General features: G+C 36.6%; 1 long non-coding RNA gene across 4 annotated transcripts in view; it reads right to left on the bottom strand.

The window, feature by feature from the left end:
• LOC147822921 (uncharacterized) overlaps positions 1-25,396 on the bottom strand; it is a 408,296-nt gene that overhangs the window by 193,922 nt on the left and 188,978 nt on the right. For all 4 annotated transcript variants that reach the window (XR_015444740.1, XR_015444741.1, XR_015444739.1 and 1 more), the window contains exon 3: positions 332-457. This is a non-coding gene — a long non-coding RNA (uncharacterized LOC147822921). The remainder of the gene's footprint in view (positions 1-331; positions 458-25,396) is intronic.

Genomic DNA, 25,396 nt, shown 5'->3' on the forward strand with positions numbered 1-25,396 from the left:
AACTGCCTATTAGGAAAAAATGGAAACAAAGTCTTTGTAAATAGGGAAGGGTGGAGGGGATAAAGGGAGGACAGGGAATGGGGAAAAAATAAGAACCAAGATGCATCATGTAAAGGTACATATACTCAATGATAAATGCAAATGTATTGTATACCTATAATATACCAATAAAAGAATTTAAGGGAAAAAAAACAACGTTATGGAAATCGTGGGGTAAAGTTTTCAAATTTGAAGTTATTTAATCAAGTCTCATCACGAGAACAGAGAAATGGACCATTCAGTGCTGGATGTTTTTCACATAATGAAAGCAAATTTGAATAGTGCTACCTACTGAAAGTTGGTCATCCATGCCTGGAGGGTTCTTTTTGATAAAAGCACCATAGTATGTAGCTATATTTTGGTGATGAGATTATTTCTTCAACATGTTAATTTCTTGTTTGATTTCTTCCTCTTCATCCTATATTGAAACAATAAATATTGGAACATGAAAAAAAAAATAACTGCCTCTTAGGAATTCTGAGGGCTAAGTAAAACAATATAAGGTACTCAGAGAGTATCTGACATTCAATAAAAGTTAGCTATTGTTTTGAATTAGTGAAATTTATAAGTTATTTGGTTTTCTAAACTTAAAAAGCTTTTGTTTTCACAGTCCCACTTTATAGGATGATAAGGATAAAGTCATAATTAGCCTGGGGAAACTACTCATAATCTCAGCTATACCAAGTAGTTTCATGCCCACAGAAATATCAGTCATTGTGTAGTGGTGTGTGGGGGATTCAGGCATGCTCCTCTGGGTAATTCCACAGGCATTTCTTTGGAGGAAATTCTCAAGGCTCCCTGGTAATCTACCTACTTCCCTCTCTCTCTATCCCCCCCCCACTTTGTCCCTCCCTCCTTCCTTCCTCCCTTCCTTCCTTCCTTGTCTTTGCACTGATACCATACTGTATTAATTATAGCATTATAGTAAGTAATCATAAGATATATTCCACTGAAATTTTCTTATAAGGTAATAATGTTATCTGTGAGTAAAGATAGTTGTACTTTTTTCCACTTTGGATACCCTTTATATCTTTTTCTTGGTTGGTTGCACTGGCTACACCATCTAGTACAATACTGAAAAGACATGATCAAAGCAAATATCCTTGTTTTATTCCTGATGCTAAAAAGAAAACTTTCAGTTTTTTATCATTAAGTATTTGATGGCTGAAGGCTTTGTGTAGATAACTTTCAGTTGAGAAAGTTCTGTTCTATTTATACTTTGCTGCAAGTTTTTATCAAGAGATTTTGGACTTTAATGAATGCTTTTTCTTATATATGAAGTTTATTACATGGTTTTTCACTTTTACTTTATTAATATGATTGATTACATTAATTTTTGAACATTAAATCAACTTTGAACTCAACTTAGTTATGATATATTGCTCTTTTAAAATATTGTTCGGTATAATTTGTTAAAATTTTTTTAAAAGGGCATGTTTGTTCATAAGAGATAGCAGTCTGTAGTCTTCCTTTACTGACTTTCTCTCATTTTGCTATCAAGTTAAAGCTGGCCTAATTAGCAACACCTAGTTCTAACAACTGGTTAGGAAGTGTTCTCTCCTCTTCAGTTTTCTGAGAGAATTTGTATAAAATTGATATAATTATTTTTCCTTAAAAATTTGGTAGAATTCACTAGAAAGTCATCAAGGATTGGCTTCTTCATAGGAAAGTTTTAAACTTAAAATTAAATATCTTGATTAGCGTTGTTCAAGTCATATGGTTCTTCTTTAATCAATGTTAGTAATTTGAGTCTTTCAAGAAATTTGTTCATTACATCTGAGTAGTCAAACTAATAGACACAAAGTTGATAATATTCTGGTACTATTCTTTTAATAGTCATTGAACCTGTAATGTCACTTTCCTCATTCCTAATATTGGTTATTTATGCATTCTATTTTGTCATCCCTCAGTCAGTCTGACTGATTTTATTTAATTTTATTGATCTTCTCTAAATGTAAGCTCCTTATTTCATTTTGATAGTTCCCTCATTTTTTTTATTTTTAGAGGTTTCCCCTTTGAACTTAATTATTTCTTTCTTCTCAAAACTTCAGTTTGATGTGCTCTTCTTTTTCTGTTTTTAAAATGGGAGCTGAATTTATTGGTTTATGAGTTTTCTTTTTTCTAATATTGGTATATCATGCTGTAAAAAGCACTAAATAAAGTACTGCTTAGCAGCAACCTACAAATTCTAACACATTTGTTTTCATTTTAATTTCAAAATATTTTATAATCTGATTTCTTCCTTGATCTGTGTACTATTTAGAAGTATGTTATTTCATTTCCAAACATCTGGGGATTTTTAAGAAATCTTTCTGTTACTGATGTTATTTCAACTCCTCAGTGATCAGAGAACTCAATGGGATCTTTTAAGTTTACTGAGATATGTTTATGGTCCAGTATAGTTTATCTTGATAAATGTTTCTGTGTACCCTTGAAAAGAATATGTATTCTACTGATATTGAGAGAGCTACATAAGTATCAATCAAGTCATCTTTGTTAACAATGTTGTTCAGATTTTTATATCCTTGATTATTTTTGCTTATCACTTTTTTTTCCAGTACCAGGGATCGAACTCAGGACCTTGCACTTGCGAGGCAGGCGGCAGCACCACTGAGCTAAATCCCCCGCCCTCCATTATGTTTTTTATGTAAAGAGTCAACTATGTTTTTAAAAGATTTAAATAGTAAATTCCCCTGTGTTACCTATGTAGTTACCAGCTACTGTGTTCTTCATTTCTGGGTACAGATTCAGATTTCTATCTGGTTTTCATGTCCTTCCATCTGAAGGGCTGCCTTGTACATTTCTTGTAATGTAAGTCTGCTGATGATAAATTCTTTTAGCTTTAATATGACTGAAAATGTCTTACTTTGCCTTCATTTTGGAAAAATATTTTAACTGGTTATAGAATTCTGACAGCTAACACTACTTTTCCTTCAGTACTTTAAAGATGCTATTTTACTCACTGTTATCACTTGTGCTGTTTCTGATGAGAAATTTTTTGCCATCTTTATCTCTATTTACCTATACTAAAAATATCTCATTTTCATTTGGTTGTTTTTAATGTTTTCTTTATATTACTGGTTGCAAGAAATTTGATTATCATGTGACTTGCTGTAGTTATATTTCTATTTCTTGTGCTTGCAGTTAATTTTGTTTCTTGGATTTGTAATTATCACATGAAGTTTAAAATAAAGTAATAGTCTGAACAACCCAAAAGGTATCAATTAGAAAGCAGTTTGTAATTTACCAACAGCCAATTTGGTCATTTTTCCTTTGTATCTTTCTTTGGCCAAAGGCCAGAATCAGAAATGGTACCAGGCAAATGGACTTTGTGGAAAGAATGTTTCAAGTCTTTATTTTGGGTCATTCAAATATGAATTTCTACTAGAAGTATTTCAGACAAAGTCTTATGTGTAACATGAAAAAAAGAAGGGTTAGGAAAAAATAGGAGGCTATAAAAACAGAAATGAGGGAATTCTGGTGATTTGGCTCACCAAATCTTATCCTAAGACACCTCAAAATTGCTTCCTCAGACTGGCTAAATTATGGGGTACAGCCTTTTCTAAGAATTTTATAGTGCACTAAAAGATTCTTAAAGCAAAAAAAAAAAGAGAAAGTGGAGAGAAAGAGAAAAAGGAGAGAAAAGTCCAAATGTTCAGGTTTATAACAACATTCTAAAATCTTTTTTGCACATAAAAGTGTTAGAATCTCTGATATCATTCTTGGTCTCTTTTCACAACAATACACTCAGTCCTTTAGAGCAGCTGCAAATGATTCTTCAGATCACCAAGACAGCTGCCTTAAAATGTCTTTATTCTGGTAAGTCATCATATAAACTGGAAATAACTGAGCTAGAACTAAAAGAAGAAAAGATTACATTGCTAAAAATTGTAGAATTTTTAATGTCTTTTCTGAGCAAGAGGAACAACATTACAAATAAAAGAGAATTCTAAAAGGATTTCATCTAAGAACCCATTCCTGTCTGCTGGCAGAGACAACACTAAACTTGGGCAAAGCAATATGGTTTTGGCAAAGCAGTGAATCCTGGAACAGGCAGAATTGATGCAGATGGCAGACTGTGGCTTCTTGTGCCACTGTTGATGCAGATAGGCCTCTTCCTACTACAAACTCATAGCAATGCTTGATAAAATATTCTTCACAAAATGTTAAATTCAAAGCTAACTGTGAACAAAAGAAAAGAAAATCCTCAAGTGCCAGAAAACAGTGGGTAAAACGGTAAAAAGAAGCTACTCCAAAGTGGGCTAAGGGAATGTGGGACCAGACATAGGTTCTAGGGATGAAGAGTTGGAGTCTTAAACTCTGCATAGTAACTCAGAGTTACAGAGGAGACAGCCATTATACAGACACAGGAATACACAAAAATGTAGTCATCTCAGGGATGTAGGTTCACTAAGACACTCATAATAGGACTATAGAATCCCTGCTATATATTATTTCATTGTATAAATTACACCAAAATTTGTCCAATGTTCAGTTGATTTTTGGGTTATTTCTGATCTTTATTAATATAGCCATTTCTGCCAGAAAAAGTCTTAAACAAGTGTCCTGCAGCACAAAAACAAGCATTTGTTTTAGGTTATATGTCTAGAAGTGAAATCTGTGGGTCATAAGTTGCTACATATAAGTTGCTTACAAACTGTGATTTTTTTTTTCAAATGTTTTCATTTTTACTAACTGATGGGTTTAACATGATTCTTATTGTGATTTTTAATGTGGAATTTTTTGGTTACTAATGAAGCTATTTCATATTTCCCATTTGAAGTACCCCTTCTTTGTTGTACCAATTTACCTTTTGTTCATTTTTCTATTGAATGTCTGAAAAGGGTTATTTGTACATTCTTGTTACTAATTATTCAAATGCACATATAGCAAATATTGTCTCTCATTTTCTTAGTATTTTTCACTTTATTTTAGCAGCTTTTGATATGCAAACATTTTTATTTTACTGTAATCATATATAAAAGCCTTTTTGTTGTAATTTGAGATTTTTCCTATAACTTTAAGAAATATTTTCTTATGCCAAGGTAACATAGGTTCTTATTTTGTCTCCTAAAATTTCATAGTTTGAACTCTTACTTTAATTTCTGGTTGAATTTTTAGGAAAGAATCTAGGTACAGTATATCCATGGCTCCTGCATCCATGGATTCAACCATCAGTGAATGAAAAATATTCAAAAAGTTGTGTCTGTACTGAACATACACAGATTTTTTTTCTTGCCATTATTCTCTAAACAATACAGTGTAATGCCTATTTGCATAGCACTTACACTGGATTTGATATTATAAATAATCTAGAGATAAAGTAGGCATCTCCAACCTGTAGCCCACAGGCTGCATGTGGCTCTTGACATCAATTAATGTGGCCCCATAACATTGTAAACATTTTAAGTTATGTGGCTTGTAGCAATATTTTTCTTGACTCCCATTGGGCAGTGCTTAAGCAAGGACAATGTAATGCTGGGGGACAGGGCAATGCCAACTCTGTTTCCTGTGCCCACTGTAGTGGCAGTGGTCCCCAATGGCAGTAAAAGGTTTAACACCCTTAACAGCCTTTTAAAACCTATAACAAAGGAACTCCAGTTAAAGACGTCCAGCTTTCTCATAAGCAACCAACTTTTAATATAAGGCTCAACCATTCCTCCCAAAGAGTCTGTCTAAAAGATATGTATGGGCCTCTTTATCCCTTTGACTAAATCTAAAGGCCAAAAGGAATAGTCTTGTCAAAATTGCAACTGTAAACATATAATTTTAAGCTCAATACAGGTCAGGAAGATCTGCCAAGTGCTAAATAATCCAAGAAAAGACATTCTTTAGATAATCACATTTTCCACCTTGACCCTTTTTCCATATCCTCAAATCCTCATAAAACCCCAGTTTCACTCTGTGTGTTTCCTCTCTCAGAAACTCGACTGCTGTTCCCCCTTAGCAGCATACCTTGATCTAAAAAAAAAAAATAAACTTGTCTTTTCTACATTCTTTGTCTATTAGAAAATCCTTTTATTGCCCACCTTATCAGCCCTTTATATCCCATCTCACAGGGCACCCACTACATAGTTGAATCCAAACTCACATCAAACTTTGCATACCACTTAAGCAACTTGGCAAGTAAACTGCAGCGATTACCAATTACAGTATTTCAACCTGTCTCCATGCTTGTGTGCCTGTGGAGGCATGAATTTATTGTTATTAAGCAAACATGGAAGTTTTCTTAATTTATATATGTCCAAAACAATTCCTCTTTATTCAGTGTGGTCCAGACAAGCCATGAGTTTGGACTCCCATGTTAAGTAATGGAAGGAGATGCCTAGGCTGTATGTAAATGATTATTTTATATAAGGGATTTGATATCTGCAGGGTTTTGGTGTATTTGGGGGATGAGATCCTGGAACCAATCCCTGATGGCTACCAAGGGACAACTGTAAATATTTTCCATATGCTTTGGTCCCAATAGCATTGTTGAAAAGTTTATCTTTTCACTCACTGATGTACAATTCCTATTTTGTCTGAAATTAAACTATTTGTGTGGAGATCCATTGCTCTTTTTTCTCTATCCATATACTAGTAACTAGTAACTTATTTCCTATAGCTTTAAAATAAATATTGCTATTTTCTAGAACAATACCTTCCACCATTATTTTTTCTTTGGCAAGTTTTGGTTATCATTGGGCTTTTGGTATTCTATACAAATTTTAGAATTCCCAAAACCTAACAAAATATCCCACACACCACAAACACAGACACAGATTTGTTTGTTTTTTGTTTAGTAAAAATAAAGAAAGAAATCACTAACAGGAAGGTGATATGCTAACATTAATAACAAATTATACAAAGACAAAAATGCACCTTTAAAGAAAGTAGGGTCATGATGAAAGAAAAAAAATATCACCAGAAAAATAAAACAATATTTATCTAGTACAAATACAACAGTCTCAAATGTATAAGAAAAATAAGTAGAATTTAAAGGATAAATTGATCAAACAATCACCATGGAATATTTTAACATGTCTCTCTTGGAAACTGATATATCAAGAAGATGAAAAATTAAGGCTATAAAACTTTGAACAACAAAATAAACAATATTGACCCAACAGATATATCCTACAAACAGAGTAAAAAAAATTCTTTTCAAGCACACATGGGTAATTCACAAAAATTGACAATGTTCTGAACCATAAAAGAAGCTTCAACATAGTAATCAATAAAAACATTGAATTCTCTAACTACACTAAAATTAGAAATCAATACTGAAATGACATACAATACAGCTCTTACAGAATTTCTCACAACTTGATAAGCTCTTGAAAAGGGACCCAGCTGATTATCTCTCTCACACAAATAAAGAAAAAAGGATGCACAGTGTAAGCTGTTGAACCAAGTAGAATTCCAGGGGTTTCTAACTCCATTATTTACTGTCTGGGACCTTAGGTAAGTACATAGCTTTTCAGTCACATTGAGAAAGGAAAGTATCTTTCTTACAGGGATATGTGACCATTACATAAGATAATAAACAGCACATGGCATCAAGCAAAGCCACACAGAAATATTTCATGTTTGGTTTCTTAGGTTTTATTTTTAGTTTTTATATGGTTTTATTTAGTTGTTATATTAACATTTGCTTCATAACATCACAAAATGAACTCCTCTTAGGTTTACAATCCTGGCACAAGGCACCCTTTTTCAAATCTGAATCTCTGAATCACAGATTCAGGTTCAAAGACAGCACTGAAGTAGGAGATTAGGGTGGGGCAAACTGGCTGAGCAAGTGGGCATGACCTGTCAGTCATGGAGACCCAGAACACATGCACAGAACACAGCTCCTAAACCCGGCACCTGGAACCAATCAGAAAGTGGCTCTATTCGATTCTTCATTTACATCTGGGGCAAAGCCAAGCAGGATTTTGATAGGATGACTTAGATCTGATATCAGGTAGAGGAAAGGGAGATAACAACGACACCGTCACTAACTTCGTGGCCACTGTGAACTTTCTCAGTGTCCCACTCTCACTCTGGAGAGCATATTTCTTTTCCATGCTCAATAAATGTGAATCCTCACTGCCTTTTCCACATGTCCTGTCCAATTCTTTGTTCAGAACACCAAGAACCTAGAAGGAATTTCTCCAGGACCCCCAAAGCCAGTAACAACTTTATAATAAAACTGGTGAGCCAAAAACAGTTTCTTTTTAGCTTCTCAGACTTGAGAGTCTCTGAGTGTTTATAACCCCTAAGGAGACTCCTCTTCCAATTTCCTTGCTTAAAAAGTGCACAGCCATTGCTAAGACTTGACTACCTCTTATCCAGCAGACTGACTGATGGTTTTTTCCTCTGCTCTTGTAATGTCTTCTTGGAAGCCTTTGAAGTCTTTCATGGATAGATGTGGAGTTATGGATACTTGGAAGTGTTCAGGATTTTGAACAAAGTGGAAGTTAACTACCGACAAAGTGGCTTGGATTAGAAATCCAGATATACTTCATTCAGTCAGTTTGTGAACTGCACTAAGTCTAGTAGGGCCAAGTTCTTTTTGCCAGGGAAATGTCAGGCACCACTGGAAGGCAGAGGTAATGTAAAGTGACATTTCTATCACTGGTTGGGGTCTCCAGCTCCTCCCTTCCAGTGGCCCTCACAACACCCCCATGTTCCCTCCACGCTGTGACATAAAAATGAAAAGGAAAGCCAGGCATGGTAGTGTACATCTGCTACCCCAGCACTCTGGGAGACTGAGGCAGGAAGATCAGATCACAAATTCAAGCCCAGCCTGGGTAACCTAGAGACTTAGCAAGACCCTGCCTCTAAATTTAAAAAATCTTTAGAAGATCTGGGGATGCAACTCAGCACAAAGGCCCTGGGTTCAATCATCAACACCACAATAAATATATAAATGTTTAAATAAATGGAAAAGGAGAGAGAAAAATAGGTACTGTATGGAGCAATATTCACAAAAACCTTGGAAAGTATCACGTAAAATCCAATTTGAAGAAATTGTGAAGAAGAGAGAGGGTTTGGAAAACTTGAAAATGGGGCACAAATCATTGTACTGTGAGACTTTCATAGCTCGGGCATAATGCCAAAAAAGAAAAGGATGAAGCACCCAGGTAGATACCACACGGGAGAACTGTAAAGACATAATGCACATATTCATTTGATAAACACAGTTCTACTAACAAAAATCATGCATGCAAAGACTTGGTGATATGGGGAAGATTCGTGATAAAATGATCAATAAAAATAGAGATAACTGGGCCCTGGGGTGAGATTATTATTTTTTTATTCATTTGGTTCTATATTTGTCTCACTTTATACCATAACCATATCCTGTTTCTAATGTCACAAGCTGAAGCCAGACTATGAGGGGTCATAAATGCCAAGTTTAAACATTGGAATTGTTTGTCATGTAGTTTCCTCCACGGAGCCATGAACTCACTGGCACAAGAGACTGGCTCTGATTTTTCTTTTTATCTCAAGAGCCTACAACAGGATCTGGCCTTAGGGAGCACTCAGAGAATACCTGCCCAGAGAATGAATGACAATATGAATATATGCATGAAAGAAGGAATAAAGAAGAATTTGCTTTTGGTGGGCAGTAGGCTCATAAGCATGGTATGAAGAGAAGAGTGTAAATAATATGTCAGACAAGCACTAAGAGTGGGATGTGACCAAAAAAATACTTTTACCCCTATTATCCCTCTAAGGTTTTCCTTGTTATAGCCTTATTGAAGTATAGTTGACTGAAAGTAAACTGCAGGTATTTAAACCAACGAGACCAGTTTTGACATATGTATAGTGTGACCAGCACTGCAAAATAGAACTTTAACAGTTAGATTTTTTTCTTTTGAGATAAATTCTCCAAACTTCCTCCTGCTCAGGAGCCTTTCTTTTCCTCAGCCCTAACGAAGTGACAGAATATACAGATGCTGACACTAGAAGGTTGGGAGCCCAGTTTCCTTTCCACAGGAAAGGGGAGGATGAGCTGAAGATGGTTGGAAGCAATTAAATAAGTGTGAAGATCTGCTTTGTCTCTCTGTGCCCAGTATTCTGGAATTACTATAAAAGTAATTCCCCACCTGCACAAGGGGAGATAGTGATTTGAGGCAAATGGGTCCCTTAGTTTCCTCAGAGCTAGCTTTAAATAAATCCTTTTCCTTTTTTACCAAAATACACATCTTCGTTTGATTTGGAACCTGCACATATAAATCTAAGTGGCCGTTAACAATACCACCATAACCAACATAGTCAATATACCCACCACCTCCAAAGTCTTCCTCCTCATTTTCCTTTAAACAGGCCTTGAGATGGAGATCTGTGTGCAGGTTTATACAAGAGCACTTTCAGGAAAGCAAGACTGGCAAGAAGGAAAAGTTGGGGTTGCAAATATGCCAGAGGGCCCAGAGGAGCTCTAGAGCTGGCATTGCTCTTCAGAATTGCCTGACATTGAGACAAGGGTGCCCGGCTTTTGTACATCTATGTCACTTGCTATGAACATTTCTCTAGAAGAACCTCAAACTTGGCACATTCCCTTGGACACACACCAATGTCTACAGAGGGACTCAGCTGCACACCTCAGTAGGCAGCATCAGCAGAAGCTATGGAGTAAGTTCCTGCATCCTGGAGAGAGATTTAGTGGGACACCATAACATCCACTTCTAATGACCACATAAGGGAGCCCAACAGCAGGCAGATCTGGTCCCTGTCTTCATGAAGTAGGGAAATCAACAATTTCTCTTTATAAGGGAAAACCCAGTCCAACCAAAACAGTTTCTGCCTATGTTGTACCATATGTTGCACTACATTTACATTTATTACCACATTACTATAACACCTGACTATGCTCCAGTGCAATAGAGGGAGCAATTGAGGCACAGAGGCCAAGTAATTACCTATGATCACATCATTAGCAACCTCAGAGCCATTAATCCACACTCTAGGCAGCCTGATGCTATCCTACATTCTCAATTACTACAAGCTGCTGCCTCTTTGAGCTTGTATTTCCACTGATATTTTTGTATTTTATTGTATACTGCATATGTCATCTTTTAAAAGGTAGGATGTTCAAAATGTGAAAACTGGCAGTGTAGCACACAGTGATCTATAAATCAGTCAATGCTTGTATTAGCAATTACCAAAGTAAAATCTGCAAAGTTATGTGATATTTTATCACCACATTAGGAAAGGCTATCATTATAGTTCATAATCTTGATGCAGTGATAACACCATCCTACAATTAGTCTGACTGAAAGAAATCAGCATGTATTTTTTTTCAAAAGGAAAAGTTGAAGGACCAAGCACAGAGCCTCATTTCCTCTTCCCCAGAAAATGGTCTTTTATTGAGTTATCCTAGTAAAAGATGTCAAGTTTGAGCCATACAGACATTCTGATCAAATTCATCGCTTATTGTGTCTGACAAGACTCAATCAGAGAAGCAAAACCACTAAGGTAGATTAGATATATTAAGAGGCACAATATAGGGATTTGATTTTACAAGACTGGTGGAGTTATGAAGCTATTCCACCTCTTTTCTGGTACTGGAGCCTGAAATCTGCAGATGGGGCCACCAGGATAAGAAAATAGGTATGAAATGTGGAAAACAAGGAAAAACTAGAACCTGTGAGGATGAGGGAAAAAAGATTGTTATCCACTGCCTCTAAGTCTCCTGCTTTGATGATGAAAGCACCCTGCAGGGGGAAGTGACATCCTTTATCATGGTGCTAAGCACACATATGGTCCAAGAGACAGAGAACTGCAAGGTAAAAATGCAACAGGAGCCTGAAGTGAGTCCACAGATTAGCTACAACATTGTGTAACTTGCGTGGGCTGCAGGAGCTCTTCATTCTGTCTTGCCCGTCTGTGCATCAAGAATGTGGGACTGCTTCACTTCTATCTCCATATCTCCTGAAAAATGTCTACGACCCAACTAATTTATCATTATATGAGGAAAGAAGTCTGATAAATGCCATTTTAGCTAAGTTTACACAATACACATCTGCTTCAGCTATTCTTGAGGGCAGATCTAGTCCCAGAAGAAGCTGATCAAATGCTCTGCCAATGAAAACATTACATTAGATCTGCTTAAAGAAGCCAATGACATCATGTAGACAAAAAACTTACATTTTTTTCAAAGAAATAGTAATCAATTACTAAACATTTGACACTGTTGACTCCATTACCCTAGTTTTCTCTTAAGGTTAGTGCTATGGTTATGATCGTGGTATTGTAGGCAACTGTAGAGAAGCTTAGAGAAGATACTCCTTAGAGAAGTTAACTGGCTTGCTCAACACCACACAACAGATTGCAAATCTGGGACCCAGGTCTCCCCTGATTCTGTAACTTCTGCCCATCACCAATTCACTTAACTGTTGAATAAAATGATAAATTTTTTAAAAATAATTACATGTACGCTGGGATGTGATCATTATTTTGAGCACAAAACCTGAATGTTCCTGTGGCCTGGGTTGCACATAATCTGCTCAATCACTGTCTATGAAAATATGAGAAGAACCAGACTCATCCTCATTGCATTGATGAAGCCCTACCTTTTCCTGGATGGACACTGAGAGAAAGTTACAGACCCACAGGGAGCCAAGAGACAATCTAGTCACACAAACAAGAAAAAAATGGAAAAGAAAAAATGGATAAAATGTCTAGGAAGAAATTGAGAGAGATGAGCCACAGGTTTGCAGACTTAAGGAAAGAAGAAAGGTATATGAGCAGAAAGAAGTAAAAATGCATTGGCAAAAGCAAAAGCAAAAGTTGTCTAGAGTCATGAGCAGATCAAGAGTATGTAAGGAACTTTAGCAAGGCCAATGTTGGAGATGTGAGTTAACATCACTTACATAGACCTCTGTGAACCCACACTGACAGGATCAAGAGGGCCTTAATATTCCCCCAGCTTGTCTAAACCTTAGGTTTTTTCCTTGATTCTATTTCCTACCTCCTTTTCCCTTTTCTTAAAACATTTACTTTAGAACACTTATAATTGTCCACCCTTTTTCTGCTCCGTTGAGATATAAATGTTTTTAAAATCTTCTTACCAGTTTTATAATCATAGAATGTCTTTCCTGAGGAGCTGGAAGTGGACCCTTTAAAATGTCAAGGAACGGTACAGTCATCTCTCAGGGGTTTTTCTTGTTGTTGTTGTTGTTGTTGTTTGTTTGTTTGCTTGTTTGTTTGCAGTACCAGGGATCGAACTCAGGGCCTTGCGTGCTTGCAAGGCAAGGGTAGTACCATTGAGCTAAATCCCCACCCCATCTCTTAGTTTTCACTGGGGCACAGGAGCACCTTGCTCAAAGTTGTAAAACTATTTCTTGTCAAGAAGACATAAAATTTACTTTTCCTTTGGGTAAGGACAATTACCAAACACAGGTGGCCTATAATATAATCCCTTCTATCCCAGCTCTTAAAAACTTTCCAACTCTTTGTCTCAGCAGAATACAAGTTAGACTGAGTTCTGACTTTTCTCCAGTATTGCAACAGCCTTGAATAAAATCTTCCTTACCTAAACTTTTTCCAGTACAGTTTTTGTGGTAACAGTCAGTACTTTTTCCAGTACAGTTTTTGTGGTTATCTTGTTACATACAAGATAACCCAAAGTAAACAAAAACCAGGAAATAACATGAGTACAAGTTGGTTTGGATAGAAATTGGGTAAGGTGTGGGAATCAGAGTTACCCATTATAAAAGCACATTTTACCTTTTCATTGAAAGCAACTAAGAAAGAAAATCAACAGTCAAAAAAAAATCCTTGAAAGAATTAATAAAATTAATGAACAGTTGGTCTGAAGGCTGTAGGTTATTATTAAACTGATTAACATTGTCTCCTCCCACACCCATACTTGACTAACTGTGTGTTTTGGGCTGGGGATTTAGCTCAGTGGTTTCTCCGCCTGCTGCGCAAGCGCAAGGACCCAAGTTTAATCCCAGGTACCAAAAAAATAAAATAAAATAAACATTCACTGATCCTGATTGAGAAGAAATAACGATGACACAACTCCCAATACCAAAGTATACAAATATAGAAGGGGTACGCCATTGAAGTCTACTTATTTTGAAGAATGAAAAGAAAATATTATAAAATATATAATGTAAATAAATTTGACCACTTAGAAAAATTCCCCAAAAACACAATTTATTGAAGCTGACCCAGGATTTAGATTAAATATTTCTAGCAAATATACTGCCTATACAATGCTCTGACTTATTGCATTACTTCAGGAGTCACATAATTAGGTTGTCTCACTCTTAGAAATAACAGATTTGATTGCTTGGTTTAAATGTGTGCACACATCAGATGTGTGCACTATAAAAGGACATTTTTCCATTACCCCTAGTACTCTCTGGGGGGATACTTGGAATACTTGGAAATCACATAAATATCCTGTTCTCCAATTATCTTTCCCCTAATGGTGAGTGCATTTATTGATAACCCTGTTTGAATCATTACAACAGGGTTGAAATGCTAATCTTCTGATGTATTATTCCATCTACATCTATTAGCTAACGTTCTTGTATAAAAAAAAAAAACCCTCTTTGCCCCATTCTCCTTCCCTCCCTCCAGCGCTTCCTCTCCTCTCCTCATCATCAACTCCTGAATTTATTTTTTACTTAATGTGTTATAATCAATTATCATCATTCTTTTTGATGTGTAACTTGTCCCAAGCCAGCTTTTGTATTTTTCTTTTTAATGAACCCATTAGTCTTCATGCACTTACTTGCTTTTGGACACCAGATTTTTCAGGCTTACTTTATAAATTCCCTCTAAGTCTGGCAACAGCCATTTCTCTAAGGAGTACTTCAGTGGTGATTGCTATTTAAAAATCCCGATTTAGGTGTCAACTGCTTGTTGTTATTGAAGTGACTCAGCAGACAGAGCAAGGAAGTGTGTATCTGTGTGTGTGTCACTGATTCATCCATCTTCCTATATATGATGCTCGCATACTGATGCTTCTGGCTGAAATGTAACCCTACGTAGCTTGGGCTCACCTATGAAAATAAAAAACCTTGCTTCCCAAAATACCAATATACTTATTTACACATCTGTTTTATCCTAAACACACAAAATAATTTTAGGATTATTTCAATACCACTACCAAGAACAAATCTGCTAAGCAGGTGGCAGTTCGGACCCTACCCTCAGCACCTCTACCATCACCATTTCTCAGCAGGTCTGAGGAGCAAACCCAGGGGCTTGGGAATCCCAGGCTAGGCAAGTGCTCTCCCACTGACCTACACCTACAGCTCTGCAATTTTTCTTAACTCTATAATATATTCTATTTAGGATGTACAGACAAAGCTTTGTGTTCAAAAGTTACTTAATTCTTTTCTCTGTGTGATTATTTTTAAATTGATATGCAGTGGCAATGTTTCTTTTCTGTTTTTATTCAAACTTGGGGCCTGCCTTTTCATCTTTTTATTATCATTTTCATGGTTCAAAATTAAAACTATATAAAGACAGACTACTATTATAAATCTCACATATGTCCCTTCACCCTTCATGCCACTCTTACACATCCTGTAAGTAAACATTTTCATTGATTTCTGGTTTATGTTTCCTGTTTCATTTTGTCAGAATAGGCAATTTCCTCTTCTTTCTTACATGATAGGTAGCCTATTATATGTACTCCACTGAGATTTGATTTATTTCATTAAACAATATATCCTGGATTCAAGGAGAGCTTCTTTATTCTTCCTCTTTGGCTGTATTGTACACTGTTGTGTGGAATACTATATTTAATTCAACTACTCCCCCTTGAGTGATCACTTAGATTGACTATAATATTTTGATATTACAAATTATTCCTTAATTAATAACTTTGTAGATATGCTATTTCATACTTACGAAGGTGTGTCATGGGGCAAATTTCTAGAAATAGATTTCCTGGTCAAAAGGTAAATGCATATATAGTTTTGTTAAACATTATCAAATCCCCTTCTGAGGGATTATATCATTTTGCATTCCTACTAGAATTATATGAACATATCTGAGTTTCCACAGCCTCAGCAGTGTACTATCCAGATTTTGAATATTTTGCCAATCTGGTAGGTGACAAATGGTCTCTCCAAAATGTTTTAATTTGTATTTTATTATCATTAAATTTGAATGTTTTCACCTGTAGTTAAGGGCTATTTTATGTATGTTTTTTGAGCTGTTTGGGTTTCCCTGACCATTTTACATCATGTTTTTCAGTTTTTTCCTTATTTCCTTGTTAGAAAAAAATTAGTTCTTTGCCCTGAAATAAGTCTCCTGGTTTGTGATTTATCTTTTGACTTTGTATGTGGTGTTCTACCACATAATATTTTCCATTAATATTTATGCAATTGATATGAATCATTTTGCTCTTTCCAGATTTTGAATTACAGTTTGAAAGTTTCCCCATGCCTACGTCAAGAACCGTTACTCATTTTTTTGTATTATTTATGTGACTTATTTTTACACATAGATCTCAATCCATGTGGAGTTTTTTTCTGATGGCTAGTACAAAATATGAAAAAAATAAATAGCAACTGTCTAAACAACATTTAATTAAGAAGTCTGCATTTCTCAAAACAGGGGATTTGGGGAATGAAGTTAGTGACATGAGTGACAGATGAGCTAAGAAGCCCAACACAGGGCAATGAAACAGCTCAAAAATTGGCAACAAAAGGAAACCACCATTATTTGTAGGCTAAAGTATCAAAGGGAGGAAAAAAATGTTCCTGAAGTCCAGGGTGTAGGGTTGAGAAGCAGATGCTAAAATTGTGGTGATCTACCTAATGAGTTCTGAAGCCACAGGGGAGCTGCAGCTACTGCCTCTCTATGGAGAGAATAAAAATGCTCCCTTTCCTCCTTCCCACTGATCTTCCATCCATTCTTCCTTGGGGCCCAAACCAGATGGAAACTGGTTAGTTAGCAGTTTTCTCACTGTGACAAAATATCTGAGATAAACAACGTAAATGCAGGAAGGTTTCTTAGGCTGGTGGTTTCAAAGCCATCTGTTGCTTCTGGGCCTGTAGGGAGACAGAATATCATGGTGGGAAGCAGTTGGTGGAATAAAGTGGCTCACATCCAGGCAGACAAGAGTTGGATTGAGAGGGAGGGGCTGGGAACAAGATCTACAATTCTAGGGAACATCCCCAGTGACCTATTTTCTCCAAGTAGGGTCCCCCTCCAAGAGTTTCTGCCATCTCTAGTAGTACATTGAATCATGGACCCATCAAAGGACTAATCCACTGATGAGACCAGGGTCTTCTTGATCTACTCACTCCCCTAAAACCCCACCTCTGAATACTGCTGTTTTGAGGACCAAGCCTTCAGTACACAATCTTTTTGGAAAGACAATAGGCCCAAACTGTAACAGAAGCCAACTGATAGGAGAGCCTGGAAAATGCATTCTACAGAGGCTAGCCCCCTACAAAAGAGAACAGAGATAGGGAGACACAAACAGCTTGCTTTGAGAACAAAGGACAGCACAACACTCAACAAAAACTTGTAAAAAGTATTATCTTTCCATTAAAACAAATTTCCAGAAGATATCATGTAACTTATTAGTACTCAAGGAGTCAAATCCCTATAAGTAAATTTAAAAGGTATATATTTTATAGATAGACTGAAAATAGTCTTCCTATATGTTCAAATCATCTCTCCTGGAAATAATTTGAGTCAGTAAGATTTTTACTGTGTGTGTTTTGGAAGAAAATATTTGAGAAAATCAACAGTATAGGGATGAAAACCGATAGATTAAAAAATAGAATTAGTTCTACATAAACAAGAAGCATCCAAATGACTGAAACTAAAATCAAACTGAAAGAAATTCATTTAAAAACTTATATTTTATTTTTTTAAATTAAATAAGATTGAATTTTCAAAGAGAAGAGATGAGCAAGGGAAATACAAAGGATCGAGATGTGATATGTTTATGTACCAACTCCCCATTGAATGTATTATCTATTGCAAACATGCATTCATAAAAAATTGCATTTTAAAAGAAACAAAGAAAAATAACAAGCCATATGCAATGGATGAAGTTTAGAAACTCCAAGGAACCAAAACTTTCTCTTTTATCATTTGTAATTTCTCTAAGTGCTGTGCTGTAATATAACGTTTTTAGAAATATAAACTTTTAATTAACCATTCCAGCTTGTACCACAAGAAATCTATCACATTAATTATTCATATACCCTAATCTAACAAAATCCAAAGATAGCCCCATTTTTGAAAAATTGTTAGTTGATATGAAGATATAATATTTTAATTTTGTTTTAAAGGAATGATATATTCCCAGAATTAGTCAAATGAGACAAGGTCATTCTTTTGTAAGGAAACAAATAACGTACCTGCCCAATATCCTAGAAAATCAAAGGCTCAGAATAAAAAGTCTTGTTACTTCACTATTTAGTAATTTAAGAATTCTCCAGTGAGAGGAGTTTCTAGTCCCTTCAATGTCCCACTTACTGCTTCTACTTCTCTTCTTTCCTCCCTTCTTCTCTTTGCCAATGTTCTCCTGTGCCCTGGATAACAGCACCTTTTCAAGAAACAAGAGTCACTAGGGGAAATATGTGAGGTCAAGTAAAAACATCCTGGTACACCGAAGGATGAAATAAAAAATAATACATAGGAGACAACATTAGTCATCATTGCTCTGCATATGCCATCTCTACTAAAACCATTTTAACCCTTGGATAATTAGTCCAATGACTAATACTCACTGATCTAGGGCCTAAGGAATGTGAGCAACAAGCAATAAACCTGCTTAAAATAATGTGATTGATTATAATTCCATTTGAAATAAATATAACAAATGGCAAAGAGATATCTAGTTATCCATGCAGCATAATTTTAATTGTTAAGGTTGTTCATTTCATTACACAGTGTCCTTTCTGAAAAAAATTTTTTTGCTGCTCCTAGGATGAAGAATTGTTGTCCTGTACCTAGTCACATGGTTTCCACTGGCTTTTTGGCTTGTTTTTATTTTACTTAGCTTCTAGAAAACATGGAGCTTATTACGGACAGTAGAGAGGACTCAAGAGAGATATATACATGTTGGCTTAAGCCAGGCAGATTTGCTTTTCTATTCTTATTATTACCATATTCTTTTTCACCTATTTCTAACTTATTCTACCTATAAGCCATTTGTCGCAGATTTTGAAATCTGGAAACAGATGCAGAGATGATGTATGGAGTACAAGATGTTCATTTATAATCAACACAGATAAAGAAAAAAGGAAGAAGTAAGATCAAGCAGAGGAAGAATGCAGGTCTGATCCAAACTTTTCCAGTTTATCAAGGCCCTCTAATGTAACTATTGCTCATGAAGAGTGTCCTTTGTCAAGCCAAAATGACTGGCACATACAAACCCTTCTCTCAATCACCAGTCACAGACTGTCCCAGCAAGGATGTGATCTCAGGCAAAGTAAGTATGTAGGGCTGTTCCAAAGGAACTGAAATGGAGATTATCTGTTGATGATAATTATCTTTGGCGGGACAGCAAGTCCTTCTTGGAGGGAGAGGCTGGGTGACACATCTCTGGGTCTACCACAGTCCAACTCTCTTTGCTGCTTAGATCAGGACGACCAGCTCCTCCAGATGTCTGGTGTGCCTCTTTTTCTGAAGGGAAATTTAGAAGAGAGATGTCAATGAAATAAACTACATGTGCTAAGCCTAAGTGGATCTCAGGGTCCCAACTGAAAATCTTCATCTCCGTCCTTCAATATGCATTTTAAATTCCACTGGCCTTCAACTACCATTTCTGTTGGCCTCGGTGCTTACTTGTTAGTGAACCTAGACTTTCAGACATAAGGACCTGACCCACCGGTAAACATGCTGTTTGGCTGAGTCACTGTTCCAATTTATAGTCACAACTAGGAAAGAGACTAATGAGACAGTCCCAAGTAGATCCATACATTCCTCTCTGCCTCAACTGTACAATAGCAGCACTATTTCCTCTTAATGATCAGAGTCAATTAATCTGCCAAGATGGTGACTCCTCTTCTTTCTTTTGGTCCCTGGACATAAGTAATTCAAAATGCCCAGGTGACAGGCTTATAAAACTCCTGCTGTATGCCCTTGAGAAAGTAAATTTCCACTGAAGCCTGGGAACATCCCTTGATTCCTGTTTCTATTTGTTCTTCGTACTGAGGACAGAGTATCATAAAATGGTCACTGATTTGATGCATATACTGAATTTCAGAGGGTAATACCCCATCTGTGTAGAGAATTATGCTTTCACTTCCAATGTTCTACCAGACTAGCAGTTTCTGAGTGGAACAATATCAGATATGACAGTAGGTACTGGGTCAGAGGCCCATTCATGAATCGCCTTTGTTATGAAATGGGTCCTTTAGTCTGACACATTGTTATGCTGGATTCTATATCAATGAATCAAACACTGTATAAACTCTTGGATAAGACTGCTAGTTAAGGCCAAGTGCATAGAAAAAGCAAATCTATAGCCATAATGAATGTCCATTCCTGTAAGACACATAAGAATAAAGCACTAACCCAGGATGAAATAAACATAGTGTAGTCAGCCTGCCACCTAAAGGCTTGTTGGTCTTCATCAGTAATGGTGTCATTTTAACATTGGTCTGTGTAACTGGCATACTGGAAGTTCAACAGTGATCACAGCTAGAAAAGGCTTGGTATATGAGAGTTCAGGTTGTTGGGGTCATACAAATATTTCATCACTGCTGCCATCATTTACATATCTGTTATATACCAGCTGATGTCAGCTGGGTAGATCATTTTGTCTACTGGATTGTTTTGCATCATTTCCATGGTATATGCTATCTGATAGGCATTAATATGAAGGTATTCAAAAAATCATACCCATTTCCATGTGTCTATTCATATACCTCTGCCCTAATTTCTTATCACCAATCTTTCATTCTTTCTCCCTCCAGGCTTCAGACCAGATAGCCAGGCCATTCATCACAATCCATGAGTTCTGTGCATATTTAACCTCAGGTTGGTTGTCTTTCCATGCACAGGAAGATAACTACATTCACCTCCTCATTGGAAGGACTTCCCTCATCTTTCAAATTTATCCCTGAATGAAATTGTAGTATAGCTGCAATCTATCTGTGACTTATACACAAATACTAAGCCACCTATCTGTACACTAAACTTGGCTTTTGTCCTCCTCCACCTAGCACCTTAGATTCTCCATAAAGCCATAAGTATGACCTGAAGGAAGAATATTGGTGTCACAGGGACTACAGCCACCGTTCATACTCAAGAAGCTTATTTGTACTCCCTTGTCTTCCTAGCACTTGGATCTACATATGCATATACCACTTCCATTTTGCAATGATTGTTCCTGGATCAATATGACCTTATAACTTATGTGCATCTGGCAGGACCTGACTCATAATGGACAGTTCTAGATATATGATCACTTAGTTTCTAATGATCAGATAATTCATTTTTACTAGGATCCATCAGCATCACATGAACTGTTTTTTTCAAAGATATATACACCTTATAGCAAATGACATGGCCAGAACCTTAAATGTTTATGCTCTGATTCTCTCACTAGGATTTGATTCAAACTATACTAGACATATTTCCCCACCTCTAATCACCTCCAATATATATATTTTTTTGGTCTGCAGACTGTGTGACCAAGAAACAGGGCTTTTTGCACCACAACCTGGTTAAGCTAAAGAGTCTTTTCCTGCTCTGGACTCCAGTCAAACTTTCATGCTTCCTAAAATATGGGCTGAAACAAAATGTGCAAATGTAGAATTTTCTATCCTTAGGACCAAAAGAGGAGTACTAGTCTTTGTGTTTCTTTTTGGGGTAGGATATTTCAAGGCACTATTTGCCTTTTACTTTGGAGGTGAAGTACCAGCACGCTAATGATTTCTGGGCACTGAAAAAATTTGGATATTACAAACTCATAAATCTTTCATTTTGAAAGATTTCATCCTCTTCCCTCTGGAGCATATGTCTTTCCAAATCTTTGAACATGGTAACCACCCCATGCTCATCTGGATCAATCAATATAATATCAGCAGTGTAATAAATCACTGTGATATTCTTCAGTTGCTCAGACAGTCCAGATTTCTTTGTACTGTATTACAATAAAATCTAGGACAGTTAACATAACCCCTTGAACAAAATCATAATTGCATATTGTTACCAATTTCACATAAAGGTAAGTGATATCTAATTCTTTTTATAATATGGAGTATAAAATAAGTTTTCCAAAACAATGACAATGTATCTGAGGCCTATTAACCTACCCAAAAATATGACATCTGTACTGTTGCTGTAACCAGAACTATTACTATTTGAATTTGCAGTACTTTACAGTTATCATCCTAGGGCCAATGGCTTTTACAGGTACCGGGCTGACCAATTAAATAAACTATCATCTCTGCATACTTTAAATAATTAATAAATGAATTCATTAATCATCACCACTTTCCTTCTCTCATATTCTTTATTTTGTATTTTATTATCTTGGCTACAATGACAGGGACAGGGTTCAGAGCCTTTTACTTGGTTTTCCTTTCTGTGACAGTTTTTATCCACATGACTAGAACTCAATGTGGAAACCTCAAGTGCCAAGAATATCAAATTCACTTATTTTGGGACCAGAAAAATGACTATCAGGTGAGTTCACGTGCTCAGTGGGCTTCTTGCATGTTCAGGTTACCATGTGTTACTAGTTTAACAAGAGGGCCATAATAAGGTTTTGGGCCACTGAACATTAATATCACCTCAGATTCTGTGTTCAAAAGAGCCCAAAATGCCTAAAATTTCCTTTCTCACTTTTCCCCAGTAAAAAAATTATTAAAACAAATAATCAACAGGCCTTTTAGAGAAGGCATAAGAGAATCATTACTGTGTAAGGAACCTAGGGTTCTTTCTCTTGGGAATTAGCCCACCTCTTCAATCAGTTTCAGATCTGAAAACTGGATTAAATCCAGAAAACAGGCAGGAGATCATGAATTTAATAAAAAAAAAAAAACTATATTTTTAGAGCAGTTCTGAGTTCACAGGAAAATTGAATGGAAAGTACAGTTCCATATATCCCCTGCAACCATGCAGGCAGTCTCCCCCATTAGCAACATTACACAACAGAGTGAAATGCTTGTTATAATCAATGAACCTAATGGAAACAGAATATGAAAAATTAACCCCCAATTTAAGAGATTTCCCAGAGGCATCTTGCAGCCCCACCCCCACCCAATGCTCTCAAAGGGGCCGCGGCCAGCGACCAGCCCCGGTGAGACAAGGCAAGCAGCTGGGGGTTCCTGCGGGGCCGTCCTGGGCAACGACACCCATGGCAAGGTGCTCAGTCCCCCCCCCCGCCCGCCTTGCACCGCCTACCTTCTGGCTTTGTTCCTACCTCATCCCACACTACAGAGGCACAGGAGACTATAAAGACCCTTGTCCTGAGCGCCACAAGAGAGAGCAGAAGTTAGTAATAGAAAGAGGGCTTCTCAGGCTTCTGGAAGAAAACTGAAGCTCACCAGAAAGGTAAAGATCACCTCTACAATAAAGGCACATCAGACTACTGTACTTGGTCTGCTGCTGGCTTGCTGAGACTCATTGACTTGTGTATGCACAGGGATTCCTACGTTGCCTACTGTGACAACAGAGACATACCCTGAAGGAGGCCCATAATTTCTATTGCTATTTGCAAAAAAGGAAAAAAAAATTTTTTCTTATTTTTAATTCTTAATTTTTACTTTTTTTCTACTCTTCAAAGTTTTAATTTTCTTTCTTTCTTTTATCTTTTCTTTCTCTCGCTCTCATTCTCTCACTGTTCCATATCGCCCCTCATCTCCCCATTTGTTCCTTTCTGCACTGAAGTCAGATTTCTCCCTTACTATTCTTTCCTTCTCTTTTTCCTTCTTTTGATTATCATTAGGTTTAAAGGAAAGTAAATTTGGTATCTAGCCTCCCTGTTGCTGTTAGGTGCATCTATTCACATCTTTGTTCTTTCATTCTGCCATTTTCTCTTGCCTTTCACAACTTCTTAGAGTTTGTGTGATCTTTCTGTGTCTTCTGGCCTCACCACTAATCTTACCTGTTCTTTCTACCTGTCCCTCCCTCCCCAACTCCATTTAGCTCTCCACCCCGAAGGGGAAAGATGCTATATTGAAGAGTTTATTCATTATAAACTTACGTTGGGTTGGTCCTTGGTTTTAATTTAACTCACATAGTTAAAAATGATAGATGAATAACTACCACAAAGTGTCATTTTCTAAACTGTGCTTGATGCTATGGTATTGCTGACTATATCATTTGGGCTAATATGTCGTGATTGATCTAATTAGTTTTCCTTCCTGGTATAAGAAAAATATAATAGCTTCAGAGTCATTAGAGTCTCAAAACCCAAACACAAGCCATATCTAGAAGACACCTCTGAAAAGCAATCATTCCACGAGGGGTTTTTAAACACAAGCAACAAAGATACCGACATTAAGCAATCTTGAAATATCAACCCAGGAATTAAATCAAGGACAGTGCCAAAAACAAAAATGAGAAGACACTTAAGCAAGGCACAAACGCAGGCTTCCACACCACAAAAAGGAAATTCTGGGGGAAATGAGGTGGAAAAGTCTGATAAGCAACCACTTGGACACCCTGAACTGATAGCACAGGAAGTAACAAAGCAGATGCATGAGGCTCTAGAAAATTTCAAAACAGAAATAATCTCCCAGATAAATACGGACATGGTGAGCAGAGTGAAAGACATGATTAGAAGCTCTAGAGCAGAAACAGATAAGAAAATAGACGAGATCAGAAACATGCTGGAAGCCATGAATGCCCAGCATAAGAAAGAAATGGAAAATATGACCACTCAAAATAAGAAAGAAATGGAATCCATGAAACAGATTCAAACAGATATTCAGGAGATTAAAAACTCCATTGAAAGCATGCAGAGCAGACTAAGAGAATCTGAAGACAGAATATCAGATATAGAAGACAGGTTTGCAGTTAAGGACCATGAAAACAGAGACTTCTTAAAGATAGTAAGGGACGATGAGAAATCAATCCAACAGCTGCTAGATGATGCAAAGAAGAATAACATAAGATTCATAAGAGTCCATGAAAAAACAGGTGAAAGCACAACAGACATTTAAAAAAACTGTTCACAGAAATAATAGTAAATAACTTCCCAGACAGAGGTAAAGAGTTGAACATACAGATAAGTGAGGCATATAGAACTCCATCCAGCCATGACCAAAAAAAATCTACACCTAGACATATAATAGTCAAGATCCCAGAAACCCAACAGAAGAACAAACTCCTACAGGCAGTTAGAGAAAAGAAACAAATCACCTACAAATGAAAGCACATCAGAATCACAGCAGACTTCTCAACACAAACCCTCAAATCAAGGAGAGCCTGGAGT

Source organism: Heterocephalus glaber, unplaced genomic scaffold, assembly GCF_053883595.1.
Source record: "Heterocephalus glaber isolate CG9 unplaced genomic scaffold, H.glaber_assembly_v1.0 deba00001606, whole genome shotgun sequence".
In the NCBI taxonomy this organism is placed as follows: domain Eukaryota; kingdom Metazoa; phylum Chordata; class Mammalia; order Rodentia; family Bathyergidae; genus Heterocephalus; species Heterocephalus glaber.